The sequence below is a fragment of the Humulus lupulus genome, chromosome 2 (assembly GCF_963169125.1).
Source record: "Humulus lupulus chromosome 2, drHumLupu1.1, whole genome shotgun sequence".
Taxonomy (NCBI): domain Eukaryota; kingdom Viridiplantae; phylum Streptophyta; class Magnoliopsida; order Rosales; family Cannabaceae; genus Humulus; species Humulus lupulus.
The window spans coordinates 26,301,356-26,312,984 of NC_084794.1; the positions used below are offsets into that span (position 1 = coordinate 26,301,356).

The 11,629-nt window shown below is 35.7% G+C and overlaps 1 pseudogene; it reads right to left on the minus strand.

Annotated features, from left to right (window-relative positions):
• Positions 1 to 141: 141 nt before the first annotated feature.
• On the minus strand, positions 142 to 11,153 carry LOC133814062 (alpha-(1,4)-fucosyltransferase-like; annotated as a pseudogene).
• Between the last annotated feature and the right edge of the window lie 476 nt (positions 11,154 to 11,629).

Below are 11,629 nucleotides of genomic sequence, written 5' to 3' on the forward strand. Positions count from 1 at the left end.
GGTTTCGCAAATAAATCTTGGTTTCAACTAAAATATGAACATTTCTGAAATGTATGTTCTGTTTGAATTCATTTCTTAACATGCCCTTCAAAATGGGACTTCTAAAATCCACTGGAAACATTATCAGAAGCCTTTAAAATGAGATTGGAACAACAAAGCGAATTTATCTCACAAGGCTCTTGCATTTCTCCCTCCTTGTCTACGAACGGCTCTACACAAACGGCATGGTAAGGTGTCAAGGCTCAGTGCACTGGTCTTTATGTAGTTTGCTAAAACCCCACATCTTCTCCAAGCATGGTACTCTCCATAGGTTACTGGGTCATTTGCAACAAATCTCACATAAGAAGCCAATTCCTCGAAGGAGCTAAACTTTGAACCGTCTATAATTGAATGTGGTGGAACAAAGTCTCGGGGCACCAAAGTAGATAGGGACTGAGCTAGAGTCTAAAGCGTAATTCTCAGTCACATAACTCCCCGTCATTGTGTTCTTGATAGCAAGAACGAACTTGTAGTGAGACATGGCAAAGTGTAAGTGATCCCACCATTTTGGGGTGACATTTGGCATCATTGGCATCATTGGCACACTCAGGGTAGAAGGTAAGAGCCATCTCTAGGCCACCAACGTTATTCAAGCACTTGATGAAAGAGTGGCGAGGCAGCAAGCTGAGAAGCTTCGTAGCGAGCTGATTTCTTTTAGGAATACATCGAGACGATGACCAATAAACAAGTGTATCCTACATACACATACCAAATATATGTTGTAAATGTCCACAAAGCTACATCTTTGTATACAGATGAGTGAACATGAGTAAAGAAAATACAAACTAACATAGAGGGAAGAAAAGAAACGAAAGAAACTTACATTACTCTTGTAACGAGATACGTGATAGTTTCGACCGTTATGAAAGAGTCCTCCACCGTAAGTGGAATGCACATCGTCCACAGCACGATAACTAATAAACTTGTCCTCAACCCCAGAGCGCTTCCTGCCAGCCTCAAGGTCCATATATACACGGAGCGGATCTCCAACACGTCTTTGGTGAAAATTTCAAAACGTTTAGGCTCAAGAATCAGTGACTTGATAATAAAAACCTAAGAGCTTTGCCAGGATAAACATGTGGTTGAGCCGTTTGAAATCATCCATTACAAGTTGAAAAAAGTTATCAAGTACATGATAACATAAACTAAGTGTTTCCTGTATTAACAAATAGTCAATAAAGTAGAATAACTCTAGACAAAGATACAAATATGCTACTAGTAGTAAGAGGGTAACTAGTAAATGAATATACATGAAACGCTATGGACACATCTCGGGAGCCAACTTCTGCATGAAACACTATGGGAACTTCAGGACCGTTTGTCCTCCTTCGGGACAACCTTGGGTACTGCTAGGGATGGCAAAATGGGGCGGCGGAGCGGGGCGGGGCGGGGCCCCGACCCGACGGGGCATCTTTGCCCCAGTAAAAACGGGGCGTAATTCGGGGCGGGGTGCCGCCCCGCCCCGCCCCGCTATGAATTTAAACAGGGCGAGGCAGCCCCGACCCGCTAGGAATTTAAACGGGGCAGGGCCGCCCCGCCTCAATTTTTTTTTATTTTTTATACTCTAATTTAATTCTCTCATGCTACTTATATACATAGTACGTAAAATTGACATTTTATATGTGGTTTAGAATATTTTTAATTCTATATAGACTAAAAAGAATTATAAATATTGAAAAATATGTTTTATATAATTCATCCTTATTCTTGTATTTATTTTGTAAATGTTAAAATAAAAAAACAAAATATAATATTTGATGGTGTAATTGATACCAAGTGTAAAATATAAAGATTACAATAACAAATAATATTTAGGCGTAGGGAAAATTCTAAAATTATAATTTAATGTTTCTTAAAAAAAAAAAAAAGAAGTTAAATGGGGCAAATGGGGCGGGGCAGACCCGCCCCGATTAAGCCGGGGCGGGGCGACCCGCCCCGCTCCAAGAAACTAATCGGGGCGGGGCGGGGCAAAATTTTCGTAGGGCCGGGCGGGGGGGGGGGGGGGGGCGGGGCAAAATTTTCGCGGGGCGGGGCGGGGCGGAAGCGGGGCGGGGCAGACCCGCCCCATTTACATCCCTAGGTACTGCCTGGGAGAAGGTAGAAATCTTCTTGCAGAATAGACTTGATACATGGTTTTTTCCACGGTGATCAACGCTGTAAATCCTATAATCGGCATTTTTATAGAAATATCTTTTTCTTAAAAGATAAATTGGTTTGTTTCCCTTTATTATAATTTTCGGAATTGGTTGTTTCCCTTTATTATAATTTTTTGAAATCCACTTTCTTATTTTGTGACTTTTGGATAATTGTGAGCTTCCTTATTTAGCTTATATTGTTCCATTTTGTTTATAAAGGGAAGATTTATATTGCAAATATTCGGTACTTACCCAATGTTGTTTCTATTTTATTTGCTTATATATTTTTGTGCAGCTCAAGAATTAAAAACAGGAAACTGGTTCCTTAATGTCATTAATTGTTATTTCCTTTTTGAGCTTGTTTTTGATTCGACACAGGTCTAGGCTGTCCCCACAAAAATCGTATCTGTCGGATCAACATCTTCTAAAAAAGGCAACTCTTCATCAATTAAGAATATCTTCAATTATTCTTGCATTTATTAGAAGAATTCTTTCTCAGCCTTTATGAGCACGAAAAAGGACTTTATAAATAAGACTCTAAAGGCAGTGAGAAAAGTGAACTCTTTGGTGCAGTATTCGTGAGCATTATTATAATATTTGTGAGAGTTCCTCTTTGTATTCAAGATCATAAGTATTCACGTGATCTTGTAGTATTATGTGTGTTTAGTTCTTAGTGGTGAGTTTATACCATGTTCATGAGTGAATACACATTGTAATTTGAACACAACGTTTATAGTCTTCGGGAGAAGATTTTTACAAGCCTTGTGTCGGGAGGATGCAAGCACTCGCTGGCCATTGAAGGGAGTTCAAGTGGTTGAGCGTTTCAATCAAAATCAGATTAGTGAAGAGAAGTACAACAAAGTTGCGGCAAATCTCAAGAGGAAGTCTTGTTTTGTTTAAGTCAATATTTTTGTACTTGTGATTCTTTATTAATTGGTTTTATTCTTTGGGCGTGGCCCCAAGGAGTAGGTTATCCGAAAGGGTTTCTGAACCTTGTAAAAATCCGCTGTGTTCTTTATTGTTTTGCACTGCCTTTTTATTGTGTTCAGTTTCTGTCGTGACAAGTTTGGATTCTGTCCCGACAGAACTGTTATCTGTGTAAACAGTTAATTACCATTCCACACTTTAATTAATTCACATGGTTTAATTAATTTGGTAATTACTAAAAAATGGAATTTCAATTGGTATCAGAGCAGGTCACTCATTTCTGAGTGTGATCTTGGTTTATTCCATTTGTTGTTCTTGTTCTTGCAATGTCCTTTTTCATAGAAGGAGGCTCCATAACTCGCCCCCCTTTACTCAACGATTCAAACTATCCATATTGGAAAGTTAGAATGAGAGCCTTCATCAAATCTCAAGATGAAAAGGCTTGGAGAGCTGTTTTAAGTGGTTGGACTCCTCCAGCAGAAAGCGATGATGTAACTAAGGTAAAATCTGAACTTGACTGGATTGATGCTGAAGACAAACTGTCCAGTTACAATAATAAAGCATTACATGCTATTTTTAATTGCGTTGGTGAAGGTTACATTAAATTGATTTCTTCATGTGTTTCGGCCAAAGATGCTTGGCAAATCCTTCAAACTCAATTTGAAGGAACTGCTGATGTCAAGCGTTCTAGGCTTGTTATGCTCACAACAAAATTTGAAAATTTGAAAATGAAACCCTCACTGAATTTTATGAGAAATTGTCAGATATTGCTAACGAATACTTTGCTCTTGGTGAAAAACTTGAAGAGAATGTTTTGGTTAGAAAAATTGTTAGAGTTCTCCCTGACAGGTTTCAGACAAAGCTAACGGCAATTGAAGAAGCAAAAGATCTAGAAAAAATAAAAGTAGAAGAATTGATGGGTTCACTTCAAACTTTTGAACTAAACCAACAAAAAGGTAAGATAGAGGAAATCAAGAAAAAATCTATTGCCTTGAAATCATCTAAAGAAAAGAAGGAAAGTTCGGATGATGAGATGGCTCTGTTGACAAAAAAATTTCAAAAATACATAAAGAAATTGGGAAACAAAAAGGCCATATCCAAAAATCCAAAAGGTAATTTTTCTAAACCCTTTGAAACTAATAAAAATGGTATTTAGTGTAGGGAATGTGAAGGATTTGGACACATTCAATCTGAGTGTGCAAATACCTTAAAGAAAAAGAAAGTCATGACAGCCACGTGGAGTGATCAAGACTCTGAACAGAGTGATGAGGAGGAAAATAGTGTTGCCTTAACCTCTGTTCACAAAGGTATGTTTTTCTCTTCAGTTAATTGCAAGGATGTGTTATGCCTTAATAATTCTGTTCAGAATAATGAGAATTCTAACAGTAATTCTGATGATTTTGACTTAGATGAGGAGAAATTGAAAGTGTCTTATAAAATAATGTATGATCAATGGCTGAAAGTGTGTTCTGAGAATCGTCTAATGGCTAGCAATAATAAAAAATTTGTTGAAAAACTTGAGATGATTATTGCTTCCAAAAATGATGAAATTAATTCTTTGAATAAAGAAATTGATTTTTTGCAAAAATGTGTCAAAATTCTTAATCCTAGATCTACAATATTGGATGATATTCTTTCTGTAGGAAAAAAGGTTGGTGATTACAGTGGATTAGGATCTAATGGATCTGAGTCCTCAAGAAAAACGGTTTTTGTAAAATCTATGAATTATCCGTCTGTTGTGCCAACTAACCGTTTTGCAGGAACAAGTCACGCTGCTGAGAGCACAAAGTTGTCATTTGTCGCAACTGATCTACAACTAAAGAAAATTTCTCCAAAAAGAAACATTGAACAATTTGTACCAGTTTGTCATTTTTGTGGGATGAAAGGACACATAAGACCTAAGTGTTTTACTCTGTTAAATTTGTTCAAAAAGAATTATGTTAAACACTTTGGTAGCATGAATCAATTCTTGACCAAAAGAAATTCAAAATAAAAAACAATATGGGTCAAGAAAGTTAACTCTGTTTGCTTAGCTACCTTTACCTGTCATAAAATGCATGCATCTAGTTCATGGTACTTTGATAGCGGTTGTTCAAGACATATGACAGGTAATGCCAACATACTTACCAATTTCAAATCCTTGAATTATGGAGTAGTAACATTTGGGGATGGAATGATAGGAAATATTTTAGGTAAAGGTACTCTAGACATCGAAGGGTTACCGAAACTGAAAAATGTGCTTCTTGTTGATGGGCTGAAAACCAACTTAATTAGCATAAGTCAAATTTGTGACCAAGGTTTTCTTGTTAATTTTTCGCATGATGAGTGTAATGTTTTAAATCAAAGTGGTGATATTGTTCTCAAAGGTTCTCGTTCTTTGGATAATTGTTACACTCTCACACAAAAATTCACATGTCATGCATCTTCATCAAGTTTTAATATTACTGACTTGTGGCATGAAAAACTTGGACATATAAATTTCAAGAACTTGAAAAAGATTGCTAATGCAGGTCTCATCTGTGGTATACCCAAGCTGGGTAAAGAATCGCTTGGTAAGTGTGAATCATGTCAATTGGGAAAACAGTTAAAAATTTCCCATAAAGCATTATCCGATATTAATACTTCAAATGTGTTGGAATTATTGCATATGGATCTCATGGGTCCTATACAAGTTGAAAGTATTAATGGTAAGAGATACATTTTTGTATGTGTGGATGATTTTTCTAGATTTACTTGGGTAGATTTCTTAAGAGAAAAATCAGATACATTTGAAGCTTTTCAAACTCTATGTACAAGATTGAGAGTTGAAAAAAATTGTAACATTGGAAAGATTGTACGAATAAGGAGTGACCATGGTAAGGAGTTTGAAAATTCTGTTTATGATTAATATTGTAAATCTTTTAGAATTTTACATGAATTTTCTGCTCCCAAAACCCCTGAACAAAATGGGGTAATGGAATGAAAAAATCGTACCTTGCAGGAAATGGCCAGAGTTATGCTTAATAGCAAAAAACTCACAAAGAAATTGTGGGCAGAAGCAATTAATACAGTTTGTTACACAATTAATCGTGTTTTTCTGCGTCCAGGTACAAATAAAACTCATTATGAAATCTGGAAAGGTGGAAAACCCAATGTCAATTATTTTCATGTTTTTGGGTGTCTGTGTTATATACTTAGAGATCGTGAGAATCTGGGAAAATTTGATGCCAAAAGCGATATGAGAGTTTTTCTTGGTTATTCCACCAATAGTAGGGCTTATCGTGTCTATAACATGAGAACCCAAACTATTATGGAATCAGCTAATGTGGTTATAGATGATTTAAAAGATTTTTCTGAGTACTCCCATGAGGAGGAAATTGACAAGCTCATTGATGTTCAACATCACAAAGAAATGGCAGATCTGACAGCACAGCCTTCGGAGGGGACAACAGCCACTGTTGACGTATCAAACGCCGATTCTGTCGAAACAACAATTGGGCAAACAGAGAAGGAAAATCCAGTTACTTCCTCTGACTCCGTTAAAAAAGAACCATCAACCAGAGTAAAAAAGAATCACCCTTCTGGCCTTATTTTGGGAAATCTTGAAGAGAGTATGGTCACTCGAAAGAGGTATGTAAATTTGGTTCAATTTGTTTGTTTTACTTCTACTTTGGAACCAAAAAATGTGAAGGAGGCCTTAAATGATGAATCATGGATCAATGCTATGCAAGAAGAGTTAGATCAATTCACAAGGAATGAGGTATGAATTCTTGTCCCTAGACCGAGTCATACCAATGTTATAGGTACAAAGTAGATATTTAAAAATAAAACTGATGAATTTGGGACCGTAATAAGAAATAAAGCTAGACTAGTTGCACAGGGGTACACTCAAGTTGAAGGAATTGATTTTGATGAGACATTTTCCCTTGTTGCAAGACTTGAATCCATAAGACTATTACTAGCTATTTCATGTGTTCTTGGTTTTAAATTGTTCCAAATGGATGTAAAATCCGCCTTTTTAAATGGATTCTTAAATGAAGAAGCTTATGTAGAACAACCCAAATTGTTTGAGGATCCTTACAATCCTAATCATGTTTTTAAATTGCACAAAGCTTTGTATGGGCTGAAACAAGCCCCACAGGCTTGGTATGAGAGACTAACTCATTTTTTTGGTCTCAAAGGGTGTAGAGTCCAAGAACTTTACTTAGCTAGTTAGATAGTAGTAGTAATAGTAATAGCTAGTAGTAGTTATAATATGATTATTACTGTGGATTTTGGTTCAAGCCGGGATTTAGTTGGAAACACCTAGCAATAGTTATTGATTTTATAAGTTTAACCTATAGTTTAAGAATATTAATTATAACATAAGGTTTGATTAATGTTGCTAGTTATTAATATGATGATTATTATAACCTAAGGTTTAGATAGAGCCAATAAGATTATGACACGTGTCATATGCATGATTATTAAGGAATTATTATTTTAATGATAAAATAAGGGAAATATAAGACTTAGTCTTCACCAGAATCTGTTAGAAGCATGATATTTATCACAATTTTATTTATTTGTGGATTAGGTTGTTATTTAGATAATTAAATAGATTTTTCGTAACCTTAGGGTACTGTAATTTCTGACCTGTTTTTGACCTGGTTATGTTATGAATTTGGAAAAATGGTATTTCTAAAAAGTTGTAGATAATTGAATTAAATTTCTAACAGTATAAAGAGAGTCTAAATCGAAGCCATACAGCTCTAGATATGTTGATTTTACTGCAGGTGAGTTTAGAGTTACGAGATTTAGGGAGTTAGAAGTTAGGATTCTATTTGTTTTTATTATTTTTGTTTTATAAATCAAGCTTTAACTCCTTAAAACTCTCTCTCTGAACAATTTGACCAATTCCTAAGCCTTTGGCTGAAGGATATTAAAATATTTTCAATTAAATTTATTATTTTTATTCAAAGCCAAAAAGAAGATTTTTATTCCTAGAACTCTATAAATAGGGTCTAACACCAAGCATTTTCATTCATTCATCAAGCTAAGTTCAGAGGCTGCAAGTTGCTAGGTTATTGTGAGAGTGTAAACACTTGGGTTGGGAATTATAAGCATAATCATTATAAGCTTAATAAACACTCGGGAAGTAAGGTTTATAGTATATTTCGGTTTCGAGGAGTAGTTCGGTCATAGAAGCATTAAAGGTATTCCAAATTCTAGTTCATTTCTGTATTGTTTTCTTTAAGTTCTTATAGTTTCTACTAAGCACCCTAACTTTATTCTTTATTCGTGGATAGGAAATCTAAGATCTTGAACATAAGGTTTTTGGTAAGTATATTTTTGATGGTATAGTTTGCCATTCTTTTCATCTCATGCTCTTTAGTATACTCACCTCTATATTAATGGTTTTTAGGAGTGTTCCAAAATCCCGACTTTGTTCTCATCATCCCGGTATATTGGAAAGGAAAATAGGATAGGATATTATGTGTTGTGCCATATGTTATCTTATGATTTATGTGTTATGTTAACTTATGATTTGTGTGATATGTATGTTTGTAGACTTGGGCATATGACCTATACAACTAACAAGCCCCAATAAATTTATGGGCATATGACTTGCTTAGCCAGCAAGCCCCACAAATCTAATGGGCATATGACTTGTTTAGTTTATGGGACCCCATGTAATAATGGCCATTATAGTATATGTGACATATGTTATGATATGTTTTAGTATATGTTGATATGAATTTTATGTATATGATTTATGTGTTAGATTTTCCTTGCTGGGCATTAGGCTCATTCCTTTTTGTTTATATGTGCAAGAAAATAGCTTTAGTGGCGGGAAAGGTTCTTGGAAGCTTGGGGATGTGCGTTGAGGCGGAATGGAGTCAATGGACCGAGTGTTCGATCGAGGATGAAGTCTTTTTAAATTTTATATGTATTTTTCCGCACTTTATTATGTAATTCATGTTATTTAAGATTATGTTATGTTTTTCTTTTAACAACAATGGGATCCCATATCCTACTTATGAATTTTATATAGTTTTAAACCTTTAATAAAGATATGTTATTTCAAATGTATGTTTTCGTAAGTTTTATTAAAAGAATTAGTGTCTATGTATAGTTGTCGTTAATGGTCCAAAGTCTAGAGTAGTTGGGTCATTACAAAGGGGTACAAGAGAGGGGGAGTAGACAAAACACTTTTTATCAAAAAATTTGATCAAAATATTATGATAGCACAAATCTATGTTGATGATATAGTGTTTGGTTATACTAATGATTCTCTAGTGCAGGAGTTTGTGAAACAAATGCAGGAAGAGTTTGAGATGAGCATGGTAGGAGAACTCAATTTCTTCCTAGGATTTCAAGTGAAGCAGTCAGATGAAGGAATTTTCATTTCACAAAGCAAGTATGCAAGAAGTCTAGTGAAAAGATTTGGACTCAATGCATCTAAACCTGCTAAAACTCCAATGGGTACTACGGTCAAATTATCTAAAGATGAAAATGGGAAGAAAGTTGATCCAACTCTTTACAGGAATATGATTGGGAGTCTCCTTTACTTAACTGCAAGTCGCCCTGACATCAGTTACAGTGTTGGAGTGTGCACTCGTTTCCAAGGGAACCCCATGGAGTCTCATGTGACTACTGTAAAAAGAATTATTCGTTACATCAATAATACTCTTGATTTAGGCATTTGGTACTCCAAAGAAACAAATTCTAACCTTGTGTGTTATAGTGATGCAGATTGGGCAGGAAACACTAATGATCGCAAAAGTACAAGTGGTGGTTGTTTTTACTTAGGAAACAATTTGGTCTACTGGCATAGTAAAAAACAAAATCTTCATCTCCTTGTCAACAGTCGAAGTTGAGTACATTGCTACTGGAAGCTGTTGTACTCAACTTTTGTGGATGAAACAAATGTTGGCAGACTATGGGTTTGATATTAAAACTTTAACCATTTTTTGTGATAATACAAGCGCTTTTAATATCTCCAAAAATCCTGTTCAGCACTCTCGCACCAAACATATTGACATTCGTCATCATTTTATTAGGGAACTTGTTGAAAATAAAACATTGATTTTAGAATATGTTGAGACTAACAAACAAATTGCAGATATTTTTACTAAAGCCTTAGACACGGTCAGATTTGATTCCCTCAGGAAATCCTTGGGGGTTTGTTTTATTTGAAATTTCCAATAAATTGATTATCTTGTCTTGCATATGTGTTTTGCATAAATCTCTTGTCCTGTTTGGAAGAAATTTGATGAGCATATATTTTGTATTTTAGAAAATGATCGTTATAAGTCCTATACTTTGTTGGAATAAAAAATCATATTTGAAAAATTAAGACCATCCAATTTATATTTGATCAAATCATTATCTTTGTATGAGCATTCCTAATCCAGTTTCTTTTTCAGGCTCCATTTTGGAAAAGAGCTACCTATATTGATGTGTGAAAGCCGACACTGAGTAAGTTGGTACCAGGTAATTAGCAATTATATTGGAGGATACTCTACTAGTGTAAAGGGCTACCATCAGTATAAGAGTTATAGCCTCCATTAGGGCTGAGCATAAAATCCGAAAAACCGAAAAAACCGGATAAACCGACCATCCGAACACCGAAAAAACCGAAACCGAAAAAACCGCCACTGTTCGGTCGGTTTGGAAACATTGTCCGGACCGACCGAACGGAACCGAAACCGACCGAGTACTATTATATATAATAATATAATATTATATAATTATTAATTAAAAATTAAATAAAATCTGTTTTTATTTTATTTTTACTAGGGCTGCAGGGCATCAGAGAAGAGTCTCTTCTCTTCCTTCTCTATGCACGGCGCAGGCGCACAGGACTCTCAGCCCCCTACTGCACTGCACTCATCCTTCCTCCCTCCGGCGACTGCCCAAACGAACGGAACAACCCAGCCTCTTCCTCGTCTCCTCCTCTGCTCTTCCTCTCTGTTTCGCGAACGGAACGGACCGAGCACGTCTCAGCGGCGACAGCACTGCCCAGCCCACTCCGGCGCGGACACAGTCTTCCCTTCCCACTCCGGCGACCACTTCACAGAGGTATGCCATTATTGTATTATTATATATATATATATAAATATCATTATAGATTCGTGAAAAGTTTGAAAACAGATTCATATATATATATAGATGAGCATAATCTTGTAAACTTAAATATACTGCTTTAGCTGAGCATAATTTATAGAAGAAGAAGAAAAAATAAGTAAACACTTCAGCAACCTTAAATATACTGCTCAGGACCGTAACTTGCTGACTCGCAAACTAGCTCTGCTTCAATACACAGCATCATCACAATTCTCCAAGTCTTTTTCACCAAAAATTACTCTGTCTGAAAAAATTACAAGGACACTAATTCATGTGTCTCCCAATCTTTTGTACTCTCTATTTAACATTCAATCACTGGCAATTTAGATGCTTACCTCAGCTTGAAGTTTTGTAACACTTTGCATAGATTGAGTTTCCAGAAGCTGAAGATTGTAAAGGGTCCTGCAGTAATGGGAAATTGTCTATTCAAAACAAGAGTA